Below are 14,019 nucleotides of genomic sequence, written 5' to 3' on the forward strand. Positions count from 1 at the left end.
TGGGACATTGGAAAAAATGTTGAATTTCCCCATGGGGATGAATAAAGTATCTATCTATCTATCTATCTATCACTTTCTTCGGGTTTAACGTTAGGTTTTGAATTCACGTACAGATTAAGGGCTTGTTGTACCCAATCCTCGCTAGACCCGAACTTAGGCCACCACACAGCCGACCCTTGGATCGGCTGGTGGGACCAGAATTCACAGTACTGTATCATTTTTTTCTTTGACTTCCCTTTTCGCCTCCCGTAATCCCAATTTTCTAACATCCGTCCCAACGGACTATCAGGGGGTACCCTGGGGTATTTTTCATCATTGGCGCCTGGATTTCCTTTACCCTTTTCTCTCTTAGACCCCTTATTTCCCATCTCGAGGACTTGCCCAGTTCCAATCCACCCGCAGGCTACCCCGTGGTTCCGCACTTCTTGCGCACCACGTCACTGCAGGAATTTAATTTGAATGTGACCCACCTAGCTCGATCACTCCTGTCCAATTCCGGAACCTGTATTCCCGCGATCGCCCAGGAATCCACACGCAGGCTACCCCGTGGTTCCACAATTCTCGTGCACTACGTCTCTGCAGGATCCACCTGCAGGGTAACCCCGTAGTTCCACAATTCTTGTGAACCACATCACTGCAGGATCTCTTACCTGGGTCCTGTGCGCAGAAATTACTCGATCGCTCACTGTCTCGACTGCCTCGACAACCCCTCTTTGTTTCCTTGAGTCCGCCGGATATCACTCGCTCAAGCCGCGCGGGGCAACGAGCAAGGAATCAGGGACTGCCGAACTCGGCAGGGTGTACCTTCTCCGATGTCCTTCCTTGCCCCCCTCACGGCCGGAGTGTGGATCCCGGATGAGCCCCCAAGTTGTCAGAAACGAGCCACGCTCCCGAATAATGGCTTCAAGACAAATTCAAGGAAACAAAGTTTATTAACAGTTCTGCAGAGCTGGGTGCCTTCAGAGAAAAGAACCCTGAACCTTACAGGGCAGCAGGTTTTATCCTTCTTCCTTACCCCTCCCCTCCCTGACTCGGGAGGTACCTAGTCTTATCCCATTCCATATTTGGAGTTGTTTTTTTACACATTTCTGTAAAACAATAGTCCATATCTCAGGACTTCAATGATTCCACAAGCAATTAATCTCGTCAGGGCTTCTGCATTCCTGCTTATCAGACATAATTAAATCACATTTGTTTCCTGACTTTAACCCAGACATAATTAAATCACATTTGTTTACTGCACCGACCCCCCCAACCTCTTTCAGAAACGCACATCTTAATTTATGGCTTCAGCTCTCACACAAACTGACTACCTAACATTTTGGGGAAATGTTTTCCCTTGGTCTTCCCTTGGTCTATCCTGAGAATGTGGTATAAGATGCAGATTTTTAAAAACTTTCCTAATTTTTTTAGATGAAAAACAAGCATACAGCTGTTGTGCTGGATTCTAACAATGAATTTGGCAGATGGTTGAGCTGTGTGTATTTGATAGCTATGACATAACCTCCATTTCTGGGCTCTACAACATGAAGGCGAACTGCAGTTCACTGAGTTCTGCAATTGCTTGTCATTGCTGCCTTCGGTCACTATACCCAGCAGGGAAGTCAGCAACAGAGAAACTGAAGATGGCTACAATTAAATAGTGCATACCTCCATCTTCCTCTATCATAATAAAAGCTATTAATTAATTATAAAAGCTTGTATTGATGGGAGGGTACTGTAAGTAATTTGTGTTTCCTATTAACCTAATATTTGCATTCATATGACAAACACAGTATCATTTAATGTACATAAGAACAGAACCAAAGAAATGACACCTATATTCAGCTTCAATTATGAGTTTTGAAAGCAAATTGGAATAAACCAGCTGCTGGCACCTTGAGACAGATGGAGACTTTGATGTTCCATGAATAAAGTGCCTCCATACCTCTCCTGATATTCTGCCGACAGTAGAAATCTGAAGCTCCTGACAGCTCCTTCTTAACTTCTTGTCGGATTACTCTGCCACAATGTAATATTACAATGGAGGTGAATGAAAGGAAAGGGTTAGAGTAACAATGGAGAGAATGGATCAGCAAAAGCACCTACAACAAAATGGATAAAGGGATTCAGAATTCAGTGAGATAGGAATTGTTTATAGCAGCACCTTTAGTAAACAAAAGTGGTGGATCAAAAGCAATGCTGTGAATGTTGATATGCAGAAACAGCAGATGAAGTACAGGTTATCTCGAATTTACAATGGGGGTTCCATTCCTGAGAACTGTTTGTAATGAAGACCAGGCTGCATAATTCAACCATTCAGACATAGCTGGGAACAAATCTCCCCCACAGCTGCAGATACCTGCAGTCAATAACAGCTGGAAAAAACATCCCAATATAATTAAGTATCTATAACCTAGGGAGGACCTGTAATTTCTAATTAGGAACTAACTATATAAGTAAAATTACAGGCTTCTAGGAAAATAGCACAGTCTCAGATCACAAGACTCTGCAGTGGATAGTGAGGTCAGCTGAGAAGATCATCGGGGTCTCTCTTCCTGCCATTACAGACATTTACACCACACACTGCACCCACAAAGCTAACAGCATTGTCTCTTTTAATCTTTTTATTAGTATTAAAAATATTATGAACAAAATACAATTAAAATATTAATAATGGATTACAAACATATAAACTCCCATTACACATGAAGGAATACATAAACAATGAATACAGTATAAGTAAGCTTTCCCAAAACATAAACCATATAGTATATATATGAACAAGGTAAGTCTAGATATTCCATAATATATAATATAAAAAAAGAGAAAAAAAAAACCGTAGATTCCGGATTTTAAGCCGCTACTTTTTTCCCACATTTTGAACAGCTTTGAACTTTGGGTCCTTTAAAACGGAGCGGCTAATACATGATTTTTTTCATGCCGCCTCGTAAACATTTTGCCTCATAACAGTAGACCAATAAAATTGATGAGTAGTTCACAGAGGTCCAATGAAATTCTACGATAAATCAAGCGCACTTTCACAATTAAATTATTGTAAATCAGTCATTTGTACTCACCCTCATCAACATGGAAAACACTCGAAGAAAAGCATTGTGCTGCCTTTATGGCAGTTATTTAGTTTATAATATTTTCGCTTAGTAATTCATTTTCTAGTTAAAGTTAGAAGAGTTTTAACTATATTTGTTTTCTGTACTACATTGCGGGATGCTATGACGTCACACCCGGTTTCGCCGCGTCTTGTGGGAAAAATGCCAATTTGCGATAAAACGGGACGGAGGGAGGGAGCGCATTACGCGAGCGGCTTTGGATCTGAGCGAACGCTGCTTTTAAGTTAAAGGCGATCAATAACTTTTCCTGGTAGGCTGCAGTATATATATTTTTTACCAGTCGTTAGGAGATATTGGAATGTTGTTCAGTAAAGAAGTATATTTAAAAGTAGCCGCGTTACGGGCACGGTTCAAAAAAAAGCATTTGCAATATGTATTTGTTTTTGTTACCATATGGATTTAATTAAAAGTTAAAAAATCCTCACGTGTAATATCTTTCTGTGTAAATATCTCATATTACAACGTGGGACACCTGCGGCCGAAAATCCGGTGCGGCCTGTACAATTAAAAAATTGATTTTATTTCTAAAATTAGAGCCAGCGGCTTTTAATCAGGTGCGCTCTGTAGTCCGGAATCTACGGTAAATCTATATATGAAAGTTAACTAATCTACTAATCTAATATCTAAGAAAAAAAAACAAAAAAGGAAGAAAAAACTAAAAAAAAACTAAAAAAAAGAGAAGAAAAAAAAAGGGCTGTTCATAGTATCTCACAAGCATACATAAACATCAATGTCATCAACTCCGATCCTCTCAACATACATACGATTAAGGCTGAAAAAACCAATAAGCCTGGCACAAGGCCATTACATCATATGAAAATATTGAATAAATGGTCTCCATATCTTTTCAAATTTAATAGAAGTATCAAATACAGCACTTCTAATTTTTTCTAAATTTAGACATAACATAGTTTGAGAAAGCCAATGAAATACCGTGGGAGGATTAATTTCCTTCCAATTCAACAAAATAGATCTTCTAGCCATCAAAGTGAGAAAAGCAATCATTCGACAGGCGGAAGGAGATAAGTGAAGTGAGCCCATCATCGGTAAACCAAAAATTGCGGTAATAGGATGGGGTTGTAAATCAATGTTCAGTACCGCCAAAATAATATCAAAAATATCTTTCCAATATTTTTCCAAAATCGGACATGACCAAAACATATGAGTTAAAGACGCGATTTCTGATTGACATCTGTCACAAATAGGGTTTATATGAGAATAAAAATGAGCTAATTTATCCTTGGACATATGGGCCCTATGCACAACCTTAAATTGTATTAATGAATGTTTGGCACATATAGATGATGTATTAACTAATTGAAGAATTCTATCCCAATTCTCAATAGAAATAATAAGATTAAGCTCTCTTTCCCAATCATTTTTGGTCTTATCAAAGGGCACTGAACGTATCTTCATAATTATATTATAAAGTTTTGATATAAGCCCTTTTTGAAAAGGGTTTAATTCAAACAAACTCTCCAAAATATCTGAAGACACAAAATTTGGGAATGAAGGAAGTACCGTACTTAAAAAATGCCTAACCTGTAAGTATCTAAAAAAATGAAATCTAGGCAAATTATATTTATTTGCTAATTGCTCAAAAGACATAAAACAGTTATCCAAAAATAAGTCAGAAAATCTTAATAATCCCTTAGTTTTCCAAGCCAAAAAAGCTTGATCTATAATTGAGGGGTGGAAAAAACAATTAGATACAATAGGACTATTTAACACGAATTGAGTCAACCCGAAAAATTTCCGAAATTGAAACCATATACATAAGGTATATTTAACTATCGGGTTGTCGATTCGGTTCGGCAATTTAGAAAGAGCAAAAGGGAGAGATGTCCCTAAAATAGAACCCAGAGCATAAGCAGATACCGATTTAGTTTCCAAACTCACCCAATGAGGGCCAAAAGGACCATCCCATTCTTTCAACCAACATATCAAATATCTAATATTAACTGCCCAATAGTAAAATCTGAAATTGGGTAATGCCAACCCACCATCCTTCCTTGTCTTCTGTAAGTATATTTTACCTAACCTGGGATTTTTATTCTGCCATATATATGAGGAAATTTTTGAATCAACATTAGTAAAAAAGGATTTCGGAATAAAAATTGGTACCGCTTGAAAAATATATAAAAATTTAGGTAAAATAACCATCTTAATAGCATTAATCCTACCTATCAGAGACAAAGATAATGGTGACCACTTAGTAAACAAGCCTTTAATCTGATCAATTAAGGGTAGAAAATTAAACCTAAATAATTCTTTATGGTTTTTTGTAATTTTAATCCCTAAGTAAGTAAAAGAGTCTTTAACTAATTTAAACAGTAAAATACCATAGTTTGGGACCTGTCTATTCAAAGGAAACAATTCACTCTTATTAAGATTTAACTTATACCCAGAAAACTCACTAAACTGAGCCAACAATGATAAGACTGCTGGAATAGATTTCTCAGGGTTAGAGATGAATAATAATAAATCATCTGCGTATAAAGATACCTTATGAATATCTGTTCCACGATTAATACCCAAAATATCCTGTGATTCTCTGATGGCAATTGCCAAAGGTTTTAAAGCGATGTTAAATAGTAATGGACTAAGAGGACAACCTTGTCTAGTGCCCCGAAATAAACGAAAAAATGGAGATCTTTGATTATTAGTAAACACCGAGGCTACTGGAGTTTGATATATCAGTTTAATCCAAGAAATAAAGGTCGGACTGAAATTAAACTTCTCCAGCACATAAAATAAGTAAGGCCATTCAACTCTATCAAATGCTTTCTCCGCATCTAATGAAATAACACATTCTGAAGTATTGTGTGAAGGAGTATAAACAATATTCAATAATCTCCTAACATTGAAAAAAGAATAGCCATTTTTAATAAAACCGGTTTGGTCTTCCGAAATAATTTGGGGTAGTACCTTCTCCAGCCTGGAAGCCAGTAACTTGGAAAAAATCTTAGAATCCACATTCAATAAAGATATTGGTCTATAAGATGCACAATCAGTAGGGTCTTTATCTTTCTTCAGTATTAAGGAAATGGAAGCTCTATAAAAAGATTGAGGCAAATTCCCCAATCTAATTGCTTCTTCAAAAACCTCGCATAGCCAAGGAGATAGAGTAGCAGAAAAACATTTTAAAAATTCTACTGTGTACCCATCTGGACCTGGTGCTTTCCCAGAATTCATTGAGGAAATGACGCCTTTAATTTCCGCATCCGTAAACGGAGTATCTATTACTGAAAGATCATCAGATGATAGTTTTGGAAAATTCAATTTCCCGAGAAAATCACACATGGTATTATGATCTTGAGGGAATTCAGATTGATACAGGGAGGTATAAAAGTCTTGAAAAGACTTATTTATCTCATCATGGTTAACTGTCAAATCCCCGTTCTGCTGACGAACCATAGTGATTTGACGTTTAACTGAAACATTCTTCAGCTGACTAGCTAACAGTTTTCCCGATTTATCACTATGTATATAAAAATCAGATCTGGTTTTCATTAATTGATTTTCAATCGGAGATGTGAGTAATAAACTATGTTCCATTTGAAGTTCAACCCTTTGTTTGTAAAGCTCCTTGCTAGGAGTAGTCGAATATTTCTTGTCAATCACTTTAATTTTATCAACCAATAAAAGAGTTTCCTTCTTAATGCGTTTTCTCAGACCAGCAGAATAAGAGATAATCTGTCCACGTATATACGCTTTAAAAGTGTCCCAAAGTATTCCGCAAGAGATATCCTCCGTGGAATTAGTTGAAAAGAAGAAATCGATCTGTTCCTTCATAAATTTAATAAAGTCCGGCTCTTGCAATAAGGTAGAGTCAAATCGCCATTGTCTAGCACTTAAAGCTGTATCCGTAAAATTAATAGAAAGTTTTAATGGAGCATGGTCGGAAATAGCTATAATATCATAATTACAACCAATTACCGATGGAATAAAACAAGAGTCAATAAAAAAATAATCAATTCTCGAATAGGAGTGATAAACATGTGAGAAAAAAGAAAACTCTTTGTCATTAGGATGACGAAATCTCCAAATATCAAAAACTCCATTATCAGTCAAAAAGGAGTTAATACAAGTGGCCGACTTATTGGGTAGAGTCTGAATAGGTGTAGATTGGTCCATCAAAGGAATTAGACAACTGTTAAAGTCACCACCCATTATTAACTTATATTCATTTAAATTAGGTAAAGAAGTAAATAAGGACTTAAAGAAATCAGGACAATCCACATTTGGGGCATAAACATTAACCATAGCAACCTTTTTATTACCGAGTAAACCCGTAATTAACAAAAATCTACCATTCGGATCTGAAAGGATATCATATTGAACAAATGTAATAGAGGAGTCAATAAAAATTGAAACTCCCTTAACTTTGGCATTCGAATTCGAATGATACTGTTGACCCCGCCAAGACCTAAAAAAGCGATATTTGTCCTCCTTCCTCACATGAGTTTCTTGTACAAAAATGATATGAGCATTAAGTCTTTGGAATACTTTGAAAATCTTCTTTCATTTAATCGGATGGTTTAATCCATTAGTATTCCAAGACACAAAGTTAATGGTTTGAGCCATGTTTCTAAAGTCATCCCTTTGGTATATAAAGGGTTAACCATGTTATAAACTCATGCACCCGGAAGAGGAACAAAAATAAAGAGCGGACCCGGAAGTGACGACATCGTAGACATATTTGTAGTTCAAGAACAGCCCAAGTAAAAAAACTAAAACAAATTGATAAGAGAAAAATTAAAAAGGAAAACAGACCAACCCCCACCCCCACATGAAAAAGAAAAAAAGCCAAAATATGGCTAGAAAAAAGAAAAAATGAGACTAACTCTACCCCCATATCAGCGGCAGACCACTCCGTGTTTAAAGGATATATATAAAAAAACCACCCGAACTTTAAGAATTATGATCGCAGTACTAAAAACTACGCTTCTTAATATGCTGAGTTGTAAAGAAAAAGGGAGTATAATCACTAAAAGTTTATAAATCGGGTTATAACCCAAACAAATCAAGAAGTATTTAAACTATGATAAGCGATGCATTATAGGAAGAAGACGAAAAAAAAGAAACAATAACGCCATCTTAAACAAAACCAATACTTTGCAAAAAACCATTATCTTGATATTAAACAAAAAATTCACTTCGAAAGGTTAAAAATATACCTTCAAGGGAACAAAAATAATAGACAAGAATATAGTATAGTAGTTAAAGTGTATAAGACAAAGCGATTAATATAACGAAAACACACTTTAACTTAAATATGGTATAGGATAAACCTACACCAATAACCAGAGACTAACCCTGGTTTAAGGAATCGAAAACCATCTTTCACGATCAGAATCACTCATTTAATGGAGAGTAGTAACTGTATCAGTAGGGAAGTTCTCCTCCAAATACTTTTTCGCCTCAAAGGTAGACAGAAATACTTTACGCGGAACATTCGGGGGGGAAATCCTGAGCTTCGCCGGGTATAAGAGCGCAGGTTTTAGATTTTTCTCATAACTTTCAGACATCAGAGGTTTAAAAAGCAGCCTTTTCTTCATAACTTCTGGGCTAAAATCTTGCACCAAACGAAAACAATACTCATGAAATTTAATCATCCCGGCCCTTCGAGCTTCACGAATGAGTTGTTCTTTGTCATGTACACAATGAAATCGGACGATTACCACCGGGGGCTTATCTGAAACCGTCGGTGAACGACTCCAAATTCTATGTGCTCGGTCAAGTACCGGGGGGTTTTCTGGAAAAACCGACGGAAACGCATCTTTTAGAAATTGAGCAAAGTATTTCGAAGGATCGCCTTTTTCTATGCCAACTGGGAGACCAAGTATGCGTAGGTTCTGTCTTCTGGACCGATTCTCCAAATCGACACTCTTGGCTTTAAGTGTCTCCACCAGTTTAATGGTCGAAATTAAATCCTGTTGCAATTTTTCAATTGTCAAATCTCGTTTCCGCGCTTCATGTTGCAGAGACGCGATAAGCGCTTGCTGCTGGTTAATTACTGAATCCGTCTTAACCATATAATCTTGAAAAGCCTTTATATCTCGTTGAAAAGCCTGATGTTGTTCCTCAAATTTTTTATCCAAAACCTCCATAAGCAGTTCATAAGTTAACTCAGTGCGTTGCGGTTGAGCTAGCTTCTTTCCATTACCGTTCGGGTTTCGCCCCGGTTCTCGTCCTTTGGATCTAAGAGCCATTTCTGTTTGCATATCTTCCAAAATTCACAATAAAATCTTAACGATAAGCCCGAGAAAGTAGCAAAAATCTTTTGGTGTAGGTAACAATAAGTTGAATAAGGGTGATCAAAGGTTAAAAAAAGTAAAGGTTATGGAGCGGATCTGAAACAGTACTCACTCCATGAGCGTCTCCCGCTGACCTCTGAGCTAACAGCATTGTGATGGACCCCACACACCCCTCACAAACTCTTCTCCCTCCTGCCATCTGGCAAAAGGTATCGAAGCATTCGGGCTCTCATGACCAGACTGTGCAACAGTTTCTTTCACCAAGCCATCAGACTCCTCAATACCCAGAGTCCAGACCGACATCTACATTATTTATTATTATATTGAGATTTGTCCTCTACTGTGCCTATTGTCTTCTTAAGTAATTAATTATTACACTGTTTTGTGTACTTTATGTAATCTGATGTAGGTCTGTAGTCTAGTGTAGTTTTTGTGTTGTTTTACGTAGTCCAGTGTAGCCTTGAATAGTCTCACATTGTCTAGTGTAGTTTGTGTTGTTTCATGTAGCACCATGGTCCTGGAGGAATGTTGTTTCATTTTTACTGTGCACTGTGCCAGCAGTTTATGGCCAAAATGACAATAAAAAGCAAATTGACTTGAAATAGGCAGGCATGGATATGGTTGCATTGCCCTACATCCTCAAGGACAAAAGCAACATTCTCTAGATTTTTCATGCTGTAATTTACCTATAACAAGTGCTACAAAGCTAACATAAACATATCATGTGCCTGTGGGAAGCATTCAGAAATAAAGGATTCTTTTGAACAGAAGCAAACATCAGATCATGCTGACTGCTTTTGAACATGAAGGAGCAAATCACTGGTGGATAAACAGCACCATCTACTGTTGGCTAATGAATAGCCAGGCAAAGGTGCAGGAAATTGGAAGTAATCAGCACTAATCAGATTGGGAGCTGCCATTAACTGATTTCCTGCACCTTAAGTATTAGCCAAATCCATAGCAAGAGTGAATCTGATGAAAAGTAAATTAAATGAATTATAATCTTGTATACTGAAGAATATTCTGAAACTTTACCTAGATATCGTTCCTATGGGTGAACACTGTTCAGTACATGCTGTATTTAACTCAGCAATAATCTCACAAGCTGCAAAGAGTGAGTGAGCAGTTTAGTTCAGAGAATATTTCACAAAAATCAACTTATTAAATATTTAGCAACACACACAAAATCCTGGCAGAACTCAATAGCCAGGCAGCATATATGGAGGGGAATGAACAGCCAACAGGATAGTGATCTCTGGATTGCTGTCGCTGCTTGTGCCATATGCCAGTGAGGGTAAAAATATGATGATTTGGTGGGTGCATATGTGGCTGAGGAATTGGTGCAGAGCCAGGGTTTGAGATCTCTTCCGCGCAAGGTACAAACCATATAAAAAGGATGGGTTACACCTGAACCTGAGAGGGACCAATATCCTTGCAGACAGGTTTGCTAGAGCTGTTGGAGAGGGTTTAAATTGGTTTGGCAGGGGGCTGGGAATTGGAGTGCTAGGCCTGAAGATGGGGCAGTTGGTATACAACTAAATACAGTGTGTGGTGAGACAGTGACGAAGGACAGAGAGATGATAAGGCAAAATTGCAGTTATTGGGATGAGTTAAAGTGTAACTGGTCTAAAATAAAAAAGTTGATGAATACAGGTGCTATATTTGAATGCATGCAGTAAACAGAATAAGGTAGATGATCTGTAGTGCAGTTAGAGATTGGCAGGTATGACGTGGTGGGCATCTGAGTTGTGGCTGGAAGAAGATCATAGTTGAGAACTTAACATCCAAGGATACGAATTGTATTGAAAGGACAGGCAGGTTGGCAGAGGGGAAGAGATGAAAAAAGATTAAATCAAATACTTAGAAAGAGGTGACATAGGATTGGAAGATGTAGCATCCTTCTGGGTAGAGTTAAGAAACTACAAGGGTGAAAAAGATCCTGATGGGATTTATATACAGTCTCCAAACAACAGCCAGGATGTGGGCTACAAATTACAACAAGAGCTAAAAAAGGCATATAAAATGGTAATGTTGTGATAATAGAGCACGGACTATAGAGCTTAGGCCAGTGACCATAGACCACATACCACAAGCTTCTACAAGAAGCCATAGACTACAGACTGTAGAGCACATGCGGTAGAGCTTAGGCCAGAAACCAAAGACCACAAATTGTAGTACACAGACTGAAGTGCTTAGGCTAGAGACCATAGTCCACCCTGTAGAGCTTAGGCCATAGGCCACAGACCATAGAGCACAGACCATCAAACTTAAGCCAGAGACCACACACCACAGATCGTAGAGCACAGACAGTACAGCTTAGGCCATAGACCACAGATGATAAAGCACAGACTGCAGAGCTTTGACCAGAGAACATAGACCACACACCATAGAGCACAGGCCGTAAAGCTTAGGCCAGAGACCATAAACAATGGACCATAGGGCACAAAACTTAAGAGAGTTTAGACCTGAGACCAGAGACCACTGTCCATCAAGCTTAGGTCAGATATCATAGACTGCAGGCCATAGAGCCCAGGCAGTGGCCCTGATCTCTATGGTCTATGGTCTCTATAGTCATATTTTGCATGAAGTTCAGTGACCAGTGGTGTGCCTCATAGATCTGTTCTGGTTTATTAAATTTGCTGATGACACAAACACTGGTGTGTGTTGAATAGTGTGAAAGGCTGTCGGAGGTTACAGTGGGACACTGATAAAAAGCAAAACTAAGCTGAGAAGTGACAACCCAGATAAGTGTGAGGTGGTTCATTTTGGTAGGTCAGATATGATGGCAGAATATAGTATTTATGGCAAGACTCTTGGCAGAGTGGAGGATTGGGGGGATCTTGGGGTCTGAGTCCATAGGACACTCAAAGCTGCTACGTAGGTTGACTCTGTGGTTAAGAGGGCATATGGTGCATTGGCCTTCATCAACTGTGGGATTGAGTTTAAGAGCTGAGAGGTAATGGTACAGCTATATAGGAACCTGATCAGACCCCACAGAGTACTGTGCTCAGTTCTGGTCAGCTCACTACAGGAAGAATGTGGAAACTATAGAAAGGCTGCAGAGGAGATTCACAAGGATGTTGCCTGGATTGGGGAACATGCTTCCGTAATGTACTGGTTAGGCACAGGAGTACATTCAGTCAGAGACTCATTCCACCGAGATGCAACACTGAGCATCATAGGAAGTCATTCCTGCCTGTGGCCATCAAACTTTACAACTCCTCCCTCGGAGTGTCAGACACTCTGAGCCAATAGGCTGGTCCTGGACTTATTTCCACTTGGCATAATTTACTTATTATCATTTAATTATTTCTGGTTTTTATTTTGTTATATTTCTACTCTATTCTTGGTCGGTGCAACTGTAACGAAACCCAATTTCCCTCAGGATCAATAAAGTATGTCTGTCTGTCGGTCTGTTATGAGAATAGGTTGAGTGAACTTGGCCTTTTTTCCTTGGCGCGAAGGAGGATGAGAGGTGACCTGATAGAGGTGTATAAGATGATGAGAGGCATTGATGCTGTGGATCAAAAGAGGATTTCTCCCAGGGCTGAAATGGCTATCATGCGAGGGCACAGTTTTAAGGTGCTTAGAAGTAGGTTTAGAGAGGTCAGGGGTAAGGGTTTTACGCAGAGAGTGTGTGCAGTGGGCTATCTGAGATGCTGGTGGATGCAGATATTTAAGAGTCTTTTAAGAGTCTCCTGGAGAGGTACATGGAGCTTAGAAAAATAGAGGGATATGGGTAACCCCTGGTAATTTCTAAACTAAGTACATGTCCGGCATAGCAATTGTGAACCAAGTGGCCTGTATTGTGCTGTAGTTTTTCTATTCTATTCTATGGTTTATGGTCTCTGGTCTAGGCTCTATGGTCTGTGCTCTATGGTCTGTGGTCTATGTTCACTGGTCAAAGCTCTGTGGTCTGTAGACTATAGTATCTGGTCTTAGCTCCACAGTCTGTGGTCTATAGTCTCTGGCCTAAGCTCTATGGTCTCTGGACTAAGCTCTACAGTCAGCAGTCTATGGGCTCTGACCTATGCTCTACGGTCAGAGGTCTGTGTTTTCTGGTCGAAGCTCTACAGTCTATGCTCTATGGTCTCTGGCCTAAACTCTATGGTCTGTGGTCCATGGACTCTGTCCTAAGATCTGTGGTCTGTGGACTATGGTCACTGGCCTAATCTCTACAGTTTGTGGTGTATGCTCTCTGGCCTATGCTCTACAATCTGCTGTCGATGGTCTCTGGACCACTGTGGTCTGTGCTCTTGGTCTGTGGTCTATTGATTCTGGCCTAAGCTCTATGGTCTCTGATCCATGGTCTGTGGTCTATGGTCTCAGTTCTAAGCTCTAAGGTCTATGTTCTATAGTCTGTGGTCTATAGCCTTTGGCCTAAGTCTGTAGTGTATGGTCACAGGCCTAAACTCTTCAGTTTGTGGTCTACGTCCTGTGGTCTATGGTCTCTAGCCTAAGCTCTGCGGTCTGTGGTCTAAGGCCTCTAGCCTAAGCTCTATTGCCTGTGCTCTGTGCTCTGTGGTCTATGCCCTCCGATCTAAGCTCTATATTCTGTGATCTAAAGCCTCTGGTCTTTGGTCTTTGGTCTCTGCCCTCAGCACTACAGTCTGTGGTCTAGGTCTCTGGCCTAAGCTCTGTGGTCTATG

The sequence above is a fragment of the Hemitrygon akajei genome, chromosome 20, assembly GCF_048418815.1.
Source record: "Hemitrygon akajei chromosome 20, sHemAka1.3, whole genome shotgun sequence".
NCBI lineage: Eukaryota > Metazoa > Chordata > Chondrichthyes > Myliobatiformes > Dasyatidae > Hemitrygon > Hemitrygon akajei.